Source organism: Castor canadensis, chromosome 8 (assembly GCF_047511655.1).
Source record: "Castor canadensis chromosome 8, mCasCan1.hap1v2, whole genome shotgun sequence".
Lineage (NCBI taxonomy): Eukaryota > Metazoa > Chordata > Mammalia > Rodentia > Castoridae > Castor > Castor canadensis.
Window position 1 is genome coordinate 40,445,993 of NC_133393.1, and position 12,879 is coordinate 40,458,871.

The 12,879-nt window shown below is 40.6% G+C and overlaps 1 long non-coding RNA gene across 1 annotated transcript in view; it reads left to right on the plus strand.

The window, feature by feature from the left end:
• The window catches only part of LOC141425473 (uncharacterized), a 113,439-nt gene that overhangs the window by 97,007 nt on the left and 3,553 nt on the right, over positions 1-12,879 (plus strand). The window contains exon 2 of the long non-coding RNA XR_012450479.1: positions 12,137-12,250. This is a non-coding gene — a long non-coding RNA (uncharacterized lncRNA). The remainder of the gene's footprint in view (positions 1-12,136; positions 12,251-12,879) is intronic.

The window sequence follows — 12,879 nt, forward strand, 5'->3', positions numbered from 1 at the left end:
TTCCCCCCACTTCCCTTTTTATTGTCTCATTTTGCTTCTTCTCCACTTATTCACTTATAACCCAATATCCCATTTTTAATCAAGAGTCCTTCCCCTTTTCCCATCCCCCCAAACTTCCTGATCATCTTGCCAACCATGTACTTTTAACACACCTCTCAGAGAAGGTGTTATCCTTCTTTTTGGACAGTTGAAGAATTTCTGAGTTAGAAAGGGCTTTTGTGAAGTTCATTCCAAACCCAGGAAAGTAAGTAACTTAGTTCTCAGGCAGCCCAGAGGAGGAGTGCTGGGGCCGAACACCTACAGACATACACACACCCCAGGCAGTTCTGAGAAGCATTTTGGGAAACTCTAACAGAGACATGGGACTCAGGCAAGGAAGCAACGTTTTATTGTGCACGCATAGACTCAGCAGACTCATGTCCAAGGGCTGAGCCCCGAGAACAAAGGGGTTTCACCTTATATACCCTTGCAAGCAGGTTACAGAGGAAAAAACCTTGAAGTTTAACCCACATATGGTTATATGCAAGTCTATAGGCTACTTCACCTTAGTGCTTCGTGACCTTCTTCATGTTTGGATTCTTTAGGTTTTATCTCTGCTATGCCATCCTTTCCTCCCTGATACTTTATCAGAACACAGGCCTGGCTGTTTCTTTTCTGGTCCTTCTCCCTGCTACTCCTTGAGACATGATGGCAAGACTGGTCAAGAGTGACACAAGCAAATGGGACCTTCTTTCATTCATTCTTTTTTTTTTTTTAATAGATTTTCCATGACAGCCATCCTAATGTTCTTTTCTCTTAGTTCCACAGAAGTAGAAAACAAGCCCAGAGAACTGTTCTTCTGATAGCAATGGGCTGATCTGTTACCTTTGGCTTTTGTTTGGCAGATCCATGGTTGGGTTTTGTTAAACCTGGAAAACTCATAGAAAAACCGATGTTCACCAAGCTTGGACCAACGCTGCTGCATTGCAAAGACATGTCATTGAGATGCAGAGCTCTCTGGGGAAGGAGCAAGCAGTCAGGCAAACCAGAAAGATCTATTTAACCAACTTAGGAGACGGGCATTTTCTGATGAGAGCATTAACCTTCTCTGGGCTGGCTGTCATTTGGAAATGACAGCAGCATGCCTGGCATTTCCAAGAAATCTTTTATCCATAAGAGAAAAAAGGGGAAGGCAGGGTCACATCTAAGATATTATAAGCAGAAAGGAAACCTTTAAGCAATTTGAGAACCTTTGGCCTGTGGATTTTTCCCCCTACAGAGGTGGTGCCTATTTAAAAGGCTTAACCTGGGAGATGTTTGAGAGAAAGGTTCAAAAGAGTCTGACTTAGATCTGCCTAGAATGGTAGAAGGATCTACCCTCATGGTCAGGCAGGAGGTAAAGTCTCTTGCGAGTTGGGTCCTGGTCCTTTAGGATTCTCCTGGCTTCAAGTGACAAAAAGCCAAGTTTGTATTTCCTTAATTTAAAAAGGGGAGAGCTATGTCTCAGGTATCTGAGCGGCCTCACTGCAGATTGGGCTTTAGGCACAGGTGAACACAGAGGCTCAGTAGTATTAGAAAAACAATCTTTTCTGTCAAAGTATATGCCACCCTCTTAGATTACTTAAAATTCCTCAGGTCACCATCTCAGGTTCTTGCATTGTTTAAAGGGTTCCTGTTTCTTCTTCCAGATTCTTGTACAGCCCCATTGCCCACAAAAATTGCCCACCAAACTGTATGCCCTAACCCATCCCCCAAGCCTTTTAGCCAATCGAGAAAGACTGTGCAACTTTGACCTGGACAAACCCCAGGCGAGGGTCAGGTACAACTACATAAGGGATATAAGGAGAGGCCATTGTCAGCCATTTTGTGCTTGTGTGTCTGCTCAGCTGGAGTGAGCACATGCTTGCACCCTTTTGATCAGAAGAAATCGCCTTGTCAAGATTTTCTCTGTCTCTCGTGTGTCTGTTTTCAGGACTACAGGGTCTTTAATTCCAACAGTGGTGTAGTTGAGGATCTAGTTGGACTCTTTCTCTTCCCCTATGTAGATTTGGTTCAAGCAGGCTCTTCCTTACTGCTTGCAAAAGGGTGGTCAGCTACTGGGAAATACAGACTTCCAGGTTCAAATCTGGTCACAGTCAGAACCTACTTTCTTGATTGCTAACATGAGTGTGGGAATTAAATTCTCTTGGTACTAGCTGGCCTAATTCATCATTCTTAGGACAGTTACTGTGCAAATGACCTTGTCAACACCCTGAAAATTTTAATGTGCATATGGATTGCTTGGGACTTTTGTTAAAAGCAGATACTGGGGATGGGGGTGCAGTTCAGTGGTCGAGGGCTTGCCTAGCATGCCCAACACCCTGAGTTCAATCCCCAGCACTACAATATAAATGAATAAACAAACAAATAATAAATATCTTAAAAGAGACAAACACTCAGGAGGTCTAATATGGACTTGAGACTCTGCATTTCTTTTCTATTTATTTATTTATTTATTATTTGCTATATTGAGGATTGAACTCAAGGCCTCGAGTTTGTTCTACTACTTGAACCATACACATAGTCCTTTTGCTTTTAGCTTGTTTTTCAGATAGGGTCTCATGCTTTTTGCCTTGGCCTTGGAATGCCAGCCTTACTTTAACCTCCTGACTGGGATTACAGTGCTGCACAGCCACAGCATACCAAGACTCTGCATTTCTAATAAACTCCTGACAGTGTTGATGCTGCTGATTCAAGGATCATACTTGGAGTAGTGGGGGGTATAGACTGGGCTTGTTGCCTTTATCGAGGTGATATCCATCTCTGTGACCTGAGAGTAGTCTGAGCTTCAACTGAGGACAAGAACTGAAAGTTGAGGTAGGTAATGGTGGAGAGCATTCTCCCAAAGCACAGTATATATTGCAACCATATGGGGGAGGGGACTGTAGTCTTGTTAACCAGGTGGTTTAGATTTTGATAGCAAAAATAACATCTCTCCACTACTGGCTCTCAGGACATTTTTTTATTAACTATAACATAAAATCTAGCTGGCCAGTGATGTTTAGGGCTGTCTGAGATTGTCTATGCCTCAGTAGTACCCCTTGCAGCAATGAAAAAAGTGACCTTTAGATGAGAGACAAAGAGAAATACTCTTTAAACATTTGCACATGACCACCATCATTACCATTAATTATTAACTGAGGAAGGACCAACATGTGCTCAATGTGGGTAGAGATTTTGTTTAAGCACCAGTCCAGAGAGACCTGGAAAGGAAACCAAAGGAGAGGCATGAATTATAAATAGAGATCCTGCCATCAGAAGCTGATGGGAGCATGGATGCCTGGAATGGAGAAGGTGTCTTCAGGCTCCAGACTCTGGAACTGCAAAGTGGAGTTAATGTGTACCTCCGGAACCAGAACAAAGCCGCATGTCTGTCATGTCATACTCCTTAGGGGACTGGCATCCATGCCTCCTGTGAAAGAGGATCAGGGCCAGGGCAGGACCATGACTTTGTGTATCTTTGGAGAAACTTAGCATTTCTTTGACACCTATTATGTAAGTGGGAAAAATATCAGATGCTTAGACATTTATCTTTTATTTAATTGCTTTGAATTCAATGGCAAAGAGGTAGTTAGACCTGGGTATCATCTAATTACTTCATAAACCATGACAACAAGATGTTATTCTGGAAAGCATTCATTTAGAATGTGGCAGGTAAGGGGATTGGTTGCATAATTTAGATATTTGAATATCAACATGTAATAAGCAACAATAATAACCACAACAATCCCTGCTGGCTATAGAATGTTCTGGTGAGATTCCCAGGTGGGAAGCTGTAATTATACTCCTTTTTTTTTTTCTTGGTAATTTAAGAAGTAAAGGCAGCATCAGTTTTGCTCTCACACTGTCCTTTCCCTCCCTTTATTTCTCAGAATCCTGATGTATTCTGGCTGTAGCAAGCAATCTCTCTCTGCTTCCTTCTCTTCCTCTCCTACCTCCTTCCGCTCCACTTTTATCTCTCTTGGAGCCTGAGCTGTTAGTATTTTGCTGCTGGAAATCCTAGCATAATGCAACTTCTTTCTTATCAGGCGAGCCCTGTGGCATCTCTCTTAAACCAACATGGTAGAGAGACTGTCAAGACATTAGTGCAGGGGTGAGGGAAATTTCTGGTCTGGTCTCTGAAGGGCATGAACTGACAATAGATCAACAGGAAAAAAGCATATAAACATACTAATGTGCATGGAGGTGGGGGAAGGGGTGCAGAACCAGAAGCTGAGAACCCAATGACTCCATAAAATTCAGAAAAGCACACTCCTTCTTTATAGGGAAGGGGGCATGGGAAAATGGAGGCAATTTTGAGTAGTAAATTATTTTCAGGGGAGTTGAACGGGCCCAAAGAACACACAATAACTTGTAAATGATTCTCTTTGGAAGTTGGATGAATGAAGAACAGATAATAGTAGGTGACAAAGTCTGTCTAAATGTGGTGACATTCCTCAGTCTTCCTTCCTGTGATAGGAGTTTAATCTTCCCTGGCTAATGGAGTCTCAGGAGGGGAGCAAAAGCAATTGTGTCCCTTTTTGGCAGATTTGGTCTTTAGATAGATAAGTGATTTTAGGGAAAAGTCTCTCCCTGTGCTTGGGGGTGGGTGAGGGGAATAAGGGAAGGTTGGAGAGACTTTGGATTCCTTTTGTCTAAATGTCTGTCAAAGCATCATATTTTGGGGCACTATTTGTTGAGTCCTGACATTACCTAGAGCAGAATGAGTTATCAAGGCAATTTCCAAAGCTGTAGATGCATTTTTGAAGTGATCCTCTTCTATTCCCAAACATCTTGCAGTTTCCAGTAGAAAAGTTAAGACTGGATCATTTTTTTCTCTTGTTTTTAATTCAGTCAGTTTTTAGGCAGTTCTAGAGTCTTGGTTTCTTCTACAGGTTTTGAGCACCTAGAGACTCAACTTTGGGATAGCCACCCTCTTCTGCTGTCTGTGGACTGCTGCCCTTTGACTGTCCTTACCCAAGATCCTTCTTCCTCCTGCTTGGATCTCAGGATGCAAATTCTCTCTTTATAGATACACTGCCCAGCTTTCTCCTTCCTCCTTTCATCAGATATTTTTAAGTTTTTGCTCTGTTTTTTTTGAAACAGGATCTCGCTGCCAAGCTGGCCTTGAACTCACTTTTGTAGCCCAGGCTGATCTTCAACTCATTATCCTCATGCCAAGTGCTGGGACTGTAGCTTTGAGCCATCATGCCTGGTATGTTTAAAAAATGATAATTCTTGCCCAGAATTAAGTCCAACAGGATAAACAGAATCAGAATAATTGTCTACACTTGATTTGGGTGTGGCAAGTTAAAAATAGGAAACAACAATTGTGAGCCATTGTGCTCTGGTACTAAGTCCAACTGGCCTTCAAAAACAGGAGTGAGAAAATGTGATTCCACAGGCTTAAGAAGAACCATCCATCTGACTGTGTGATGCTGCACTCAGCACAGCACTCCACACTCTGACAACTGTTCCCAACTGTGGTTTCCCTTGTCAGGTGGGAAGCACCTCAGCCCAAACTGTGCCTGACTCTTGGCCTGCACATTTCCAGAGCCAAGCACAGTGCCTGGCTTATGTGAGTGCTCAAAGCAAATGCCTTGAATGTATTTCTTCATCTTTTCAGTGTAGGGCTGTGAGAACAAAGGCAGTATCCTCTTTTGCAGTTAGAGTAACAATCCATTAAAATAGAATTTTTGGGGAAATAGTGAATACATTTTTAATCGGTCCAGAATCTAGAAAATATGACTATAAAGAAGGTAGTGCTTAATAAGAATAATAAGACACTAATTCCTAAACATTAAATTACATGGGATTCTTTTTCTGAAGTTCATTTAGTACTGAAATACAATGAACAGAGAAAAGTTCACAAGTCACAACACAGTTTGGATCTTAACTGTTTCCCAAATGCCCATATGCTGAAGGCTTGATCACCAGCCAGTGGCACTATGGGTAGGTGGCATACCTTTTGGAGGACCTGATGAGAGATCTTAGGTCATTGGATGCATGCCCTTGAGAAGGGTTGTGGGACCTTGGTCTCTTCCCTCTCTCCATCACTTCTGGCCATAGGTGAAGGCTTCATCTGTCATGTGCTTCCACCATAATCTACTCCCTCGATACAGGCCCCAAAGCAACGGCCAATTGACATGGACTGAAACCTCCAAAACTAAGCCAAAGTAAACCTTTCCTGTTTTTAAGTTGATCATTCCAGAGATTTTTGTTATAGTAATAGAAAGTGAACACAAATTACATGTATTTACATCTTGGTGAATTTTCACAAAAGAAACCAACATAGGTGATTACTCCCAGATGAAGAAACAGAATCCTGCCAGTGTATCAACCCCTCCCCTGCCAGTATTTCCCCCTCCAGTTATTTCCCCCGCAAAGATAGCTCTTATGGCTGGGTACTGGTGGCTCTTACCTATAATCCTAGCTATTTGGGAGACTGAGATTGGGAGAATCATAGTTCAAGGCCAGCCAGGGGAAATAGTTAGCAAGACCCTATCTCTAAAACAGCTAGAGCAAAATGGACTGGAGGTGTGGCTCAAGTGGTAGAGCACCTGCTTTGCCAGCGTGAAGCCCTGAGTTCAAAAACCCAGTCTCACCAAAAACAAACAAACCCCAAAACAAAGAAAGCTCTTATAAGTTTCATTTCTATAAATTAACTTTGCCTGTATTTGAACGTTATATAAATGAGATCATAAAGTATATTCTCTGTTGTGTTTAGCTTCTTTTCATCTACAGTACTACATTTTATAGTTGCTCATTCCTTTTCCTTACTGTATAGTTTTCTACTGTACATATATGCTATCATTTGTCTACCCTGTGATTGATGGCATTTGTTTTATTTTCAGTTTTTGTCTATTGATAATAGTGCCACTACGAACATTCTTAAATGTCTTTGTGTGCTCATACATTGAGTGTATAGCCAGGAGCATAATTGGTTTGGTCTGTAGCATATTACATTTTTTTCTTTTGGTGCCACTGGGGCTAGAACTCAGGGCCTCATGCTTGCTAGGCAAGCACTCTTACCCTTTGTGCCACTCCACCAGCCCATGGTATTGTCTTTTTACTTAAGCCATTCCAGGATGTGTGCAATGGAGTCTTGCAATGATTTTGATTTGATGCTTCCTGATGACTATTGGGATAGAGCACATTTCATATATCCTTGGGCCATTTGGCTGTCCTCTTTGATCATGTGCTTGTCCATGTGTCTGCAAACTGTTCTATATATACTCTGGCAGGTAGTATTTAGGATTTGTCACATTTCTTTAAAAGCTGAAAGGAGATCTTCCCAACTTCATGAGAAACTTTAAACCTGGGACTGTGTCTTTCTTATTTAACTTATTCTTTGTTCAGAGCACCAGACTCTTTCTTCAGATGAAGTCTCAGAGCACTGACATTCAGAGCAAGTCACAGCAGAGACATTCTCATGACAGGATGGACAAGGAGCTCAGATCCTTTCCCATCTGTGACCCAGGATGTGGGTCACTGAACCTCAAAACCACTGCCTTATGGTAAAGGTAGTCTTAAAGATCGAAGGTAACAAGCCAAGAAACATCCTCACAGACACTTCACAAACACTTGCTAGCATCAAGCAACAAAGATAACAGCAGAAATTAGACCATAAAAGGTTTTTTATTGCTTGGACGGGTTTTAGTAGACATCATATCATTAACTTCCATCAATGCTTTCTTGTTCAATGGAGACTTCTCACCATCTCCTTTACCATAGTCACAGATGCTTTCAAACTCATTTTGATTCATTGCAGAACATATGCACACCAAGAGGCTCTGTGTGTGTGTGTGTGTGTGTGTGTGTGTGTGTGTGTGTGTGTGCTGTGTGCACAGGTACATTTGCATGTGCCTTTTATCCAAATACTTCGTGATGTCCTGAATCCTGGTTTCATGACACAAAAGTACTTGAACATTTCAAATGGAAAAATTTTGTGATCAGTTTTATTAACACAGCTGGATAGGCACTTTTTTGTTTCCAATGTCAGAACCCAGCACTCCTCACAGGACGGGGTATTTTATCAGCCCCCTTTATACCACCTCATCTCTCCCCGCCCCAGACCCTTGGAGGGCCATTCGGTCAGGCTTCCTTCTCCTCCTTTGCCTTTATTTCCCCCACAGCTTCACATAGATGCCTCTACTTCTTCACTACCATCTGCTTTACCTCCCCTTTCTTTCTCCCAATCCCCACTTTCCTTTTTTCTAATTATCCCCACCAGGAGTGACTTGCAATCTGTAGGTATAAGAATCTAAAAGATATAAGGAAGTAAATTTGCATATGATAGAATTTAGCAAAAGAACCAGTTCAGAAGTAGGCAGGAATTATTATGGTCTTTCCAAATATGAACTCTCAATGGTGGGACCTGAGATGATTTTCCACAGTACACTTAATGAAAAAAATTTTTTTTGAAAAGTGATATATTTATTTTAAGGGTAGTAATATATTTCTTTTATTTGTGGTAAGATATGCTTTTCAGATTGATAAAAAAATACTTTTGAATATGTGTTTAAGTTTAGAGTAACTGTGCCATGGCAAAGCTTGTGAATTAGTGATGTTTGGGAAATGCCGAATGGTTCATATTCATTCAATCAGAACAGTTTGCTAGAGGGCTGTTTTCCCACCAGACCTTGAAAAGCAGAACTGTGTACATAATATATCAAACTGTTCTCTCAGTGTAAACAAGTACCAGAATTTAAAAAAATATACAAGACAGTCAAAAATAATGGTTTTCAAGGCATAACCCACGGACTCCTAGGGGTGCTCAAGTCACTTTCAATGTGTCCAGGAAGCTCAAACGTTTTTCGAGAATACTAAAATGGTATTTGCTTCCCCCCCCACCCCCGCATATGTTGACATTGGCACTTTTGATCCAAAAGTAATGGTGATCAAATCCATCATCCTAAGATGGTGCCAGGCAGTGGTGACTAATGGTCAGATGTGGTGGCTGAAGCCTGTAATCCTAGCTACTTGGAAGACAGAGATCAGAAGGATCATGGTTTAAGGCCAGCCTGGGCAAAAAGTTCATGAGACCCACCCCCGCCATCTCAACCAATGGCTGGGTACAGTGGCATACACCTGCCATCCTAGCTACATAGGGAAGCACAAATAGGAGGATTGAAGGCCATGCTGGCCTGGGCATAAAGTGAGACCCTATCTAAAAAATAGCCAATGCTAAAATGGCTAAGGGAGTGTTGAAAGTGGTAGCGTGCCTGCCTAGCACCCCAGTACCCCCCTCCCTCAAAAGGTCAGAGTCTCCTGAAAATGACAAAGTGGTAAATGTTACTAACTCTATTAAATCTCAGCCTTTTATATCTGTGAAATTCTGTGTGATCAAACAGAAATAAGAATAAAACATTCTTCAGTGGATCAGGAGAATGGTTGGCTCAAGGAAAGCACTCATTTTGACTTGAGCTAGCCACTTTTTTTTTCAATGGAACATTTTTTATTTGAAAGAACAACTGACACACTATGGTTATTTAATTTTATTTTCTTTTTGCAGTGCTGGAAATCAAACCAAGGGCCTTCTACGTGCTAGACAAGCATTTTACCACTGAGCTACATCCCCAACCTATGGTTGTTTAGACTTGGATATTTGGTAGATATTTTTTCAGAAATACATATAGTAGATTTGTTACTTCAAGGAAAATAAGTTGCAGTTTTGAGAGTCAATAATAACATTTGGGTTACATACTTAAGTGAAAGTTTGGGTTTTAGGGAACTTGTTTTCTCTCCCATGAACTCAACTGGTTCCTAATACCTAATTCCTAGGACTCATACTGAAATTGTCTGTAATATTTGAAAATATGATTTTTTGGTGCTCTATAACAAGATGAGACTACATTTAGAAGATCTGTACATTTCAGCGAATTGATTTTTTTCCAATAGCCAAAATGCATGATGTTATAAGAATCATATATTGATAGATTTGTTCAGTGTACAACATAAGGCCCTTGAATTTTAATGTAACAATGTGAAAAAGTCACTGATAAGGTATGCAATTCCACATTCTGCAACCTTTAAGACACTAGCATTGTCAAATTTGGGTACAGTATTAGAAAAGAACAACTGCACAAAAAGGCTATTAAAATATTTCTCCTTTTTCTGTGACATGCCTACCGACTAAGATTTTCTTCATACTCTTTAACCCAAACAACATATTAAAAAGTTTAGTACAGATGCAGCTATGAGGACTCAGCTGTCTTCTCTTTAGGCAGATATTACACAGGTTTCTAAGAATGTAAAACATTGTCATCTTATTTAATTTTTTTGTTTTAGAAAAACAAAATATTTTTATTTTTCATAAAAATATTTATGTTGGCACATGATGGATGCATTTTAAAAAGGATAAAGGAATATTCTTGAAATGTCTCAGTTTTTGTTTCTAACACAGTATATAACCTATATAACCTACATAAGCAATATTTTTTGACAGTAGTCAGTCCTGAGGCCAAAAAGTATGAGAACCAGTGTTCTACATGACAGGTTCTTGCCCTCAAAACACTTTACTTCTCATCAAGTGATTGTGGATTAAGTGTGTGTTTGTGTGTGTGTGTGAAAGAGAGAGAGAGAGAGAGAGAGAGAAAGAGAGAGATGGGTACGTGATAACATAGGATCTTTTTATCACAGAAATTTTAACAGCAGAGGATGTAATGACTGTTCCAAAGTTGAGGTTAACTCCAATTCATTACAGAGAAATTTCACTACAAAGAAATTTCACTAGAAAGAAATACTAGACTTCTTTTGTGAAAATATAGACAAATTTGTGTAAAACTGATGGTTGAGACAGAAACAAAGACAGAATACAAATGTTGATTCAGAGATTTTAAAATGTGGTAAAAGATATGATTCTTTTTTCCTTTCAGAGTACATTATGGTAGACAAACACTCTTTAATGTGACCCCCAGTAGCTCTTACCTTCTGGTATTCAGACCCCTGTGTAACCCTTTGGGTTTAGTAACTTGTATCTAGTCAATAGAATTCAACAAAGAAGATGGACATTACTGCTGAGATTAGATGACAAAAATGCCTCATGTCTGTTGTCTGCCCTTTATTGCTCTTGCTGGCTTCAGAGGCCCATGTGGCATTGAACAGGTAGGTTCCCAGCCAACAACCTATGAGAAACCGAGCCCTTCCAGGAACCATCCATGTCAGCTGAAAATGAATTTTCTTTTATGAGACTTTACCTGTGACAAAAATCTCTGAAGAAAACAGACAGAGGCACCCCACTGGGCCAAGGCTGAATTTCTGACCCACAGAAACTGCGAAATAATAAATTTTTGTTATTTTAAGCTGCTAAATTATAGGGTAATTTGTTACACAGCAATTGATAACAAATGCATGAATAGTCAAGTAAAACTTGCATGTAATTTCAAGAGACTTTGAGACATCCCTGCAGCCTACTAATGAATAGGCTATGGACCTCATTAATAACCCTTGTTTGTAGGAGAACCTGAAGAGAAAGGACAGCAAAGAAGAAAGAAAATGAGACAGCTAAGTGAGGGATGGGTGGGAAAATCCAGACAGTGTAATTAGAGACCATGAGGTCAGGGAAGTAAAACAAGGACCCTGAGCCATAATGGGAAGGAAGTTTTACTAGAGTTTTCCAAGGGGATAGATTCCCTGAGGATAGTAGCTAAATTGGTGAGACAATCACTTTTATCTCACAATAAAATGGGGTGACTCTACCACCAACAGAAAAAATGATCTGTGTTTTGTAGGAATTTAGGTGTGGGAAGAAAATTTTCAAACCATCCTGGGGGAGGCAGAATGTCGAGTAACAAATTAAAAGTGGGATCTGGGAATGAAAACACATTCATGTGTCAGAAAGGACTCTAAATGACAAGAGGTCTAACAATGTCCTACCTAATTTCAAAGTCCAGAGATTGAGCTAGCCTCAGGCATGACTGGATCCAGGGACTTTGGATGATGTCATCAAGTGCCCTCCTTTGCTTATCTTTTCAGTCAACCCTGTTGGGTAGGGGATGAGCCAGTGTGCCAAGAGAGCTCCAGGCTTCAGGAAACCAGAGTGATGCTCAATGAAAGAGATTTCCTTCCTCTCAATGTCCACCTGTAAAATACAAGAAAGTTCTCTGATGGCCCTTCTTGGTTGCCATTTTCACCCCAGGTACCCAGCACTACACAGATTGGCAGGAGGAAAATTGCCCAAAGGAAAACCGGGTGCTGTTGTCAGACAAGGAGAAACAATGCTGGGGAGATAATATGACATATGTCTCCTGTGGTGAGTGACAATAACCAGGGGCTGGGAAGATTGTTTAATATTTAAAGTTATGCCAAACTAATTCAATAACTTGAGACTTAACGCAGCTGTGGAGCGTTTGTGTCTTGTCAGCTCCTCATTATGGGAAATTTGGGTTGTGTATAAGAATTGACTTGGATGATGGAGTCTAATGAAGAGAGTCAGGACAAGGGCAGCACCAGAGAAGGGGTTTCGGAATGAAATTCAGACTCAGATTTTTAAGGAAATGTTCAATCCTTTCCCCCGTGTCAGCATCTGTTGTTTTCTTCTGGAGCACAGAACCCATATCCATTTGAATAAAGGCCCATCAACCACTGTAGCAAAGGCTTAGCCACCAGATGCTCTCCCATGTGACAAGGTTGGGTTTCTACCACTCTGGAGTCCCTGGGAGTGGACTTGGCTTCTCGGGGGACTCCCAATATTTTGGAATTAGGAATTTGGTTCCAAACTGACAGAGCTTTAATTTTCAAATACATTTCCAAAAACACTCATGATATTCTTAGGTTGTAAATAAAAACTTAATGATTAAATTAAGGTTCTTTTATTTTTTTTTAAATGTCACTTCTGTTGAGATCAACCAGTAGTAATGTAGAACTTGGTAGCAGAGGCCC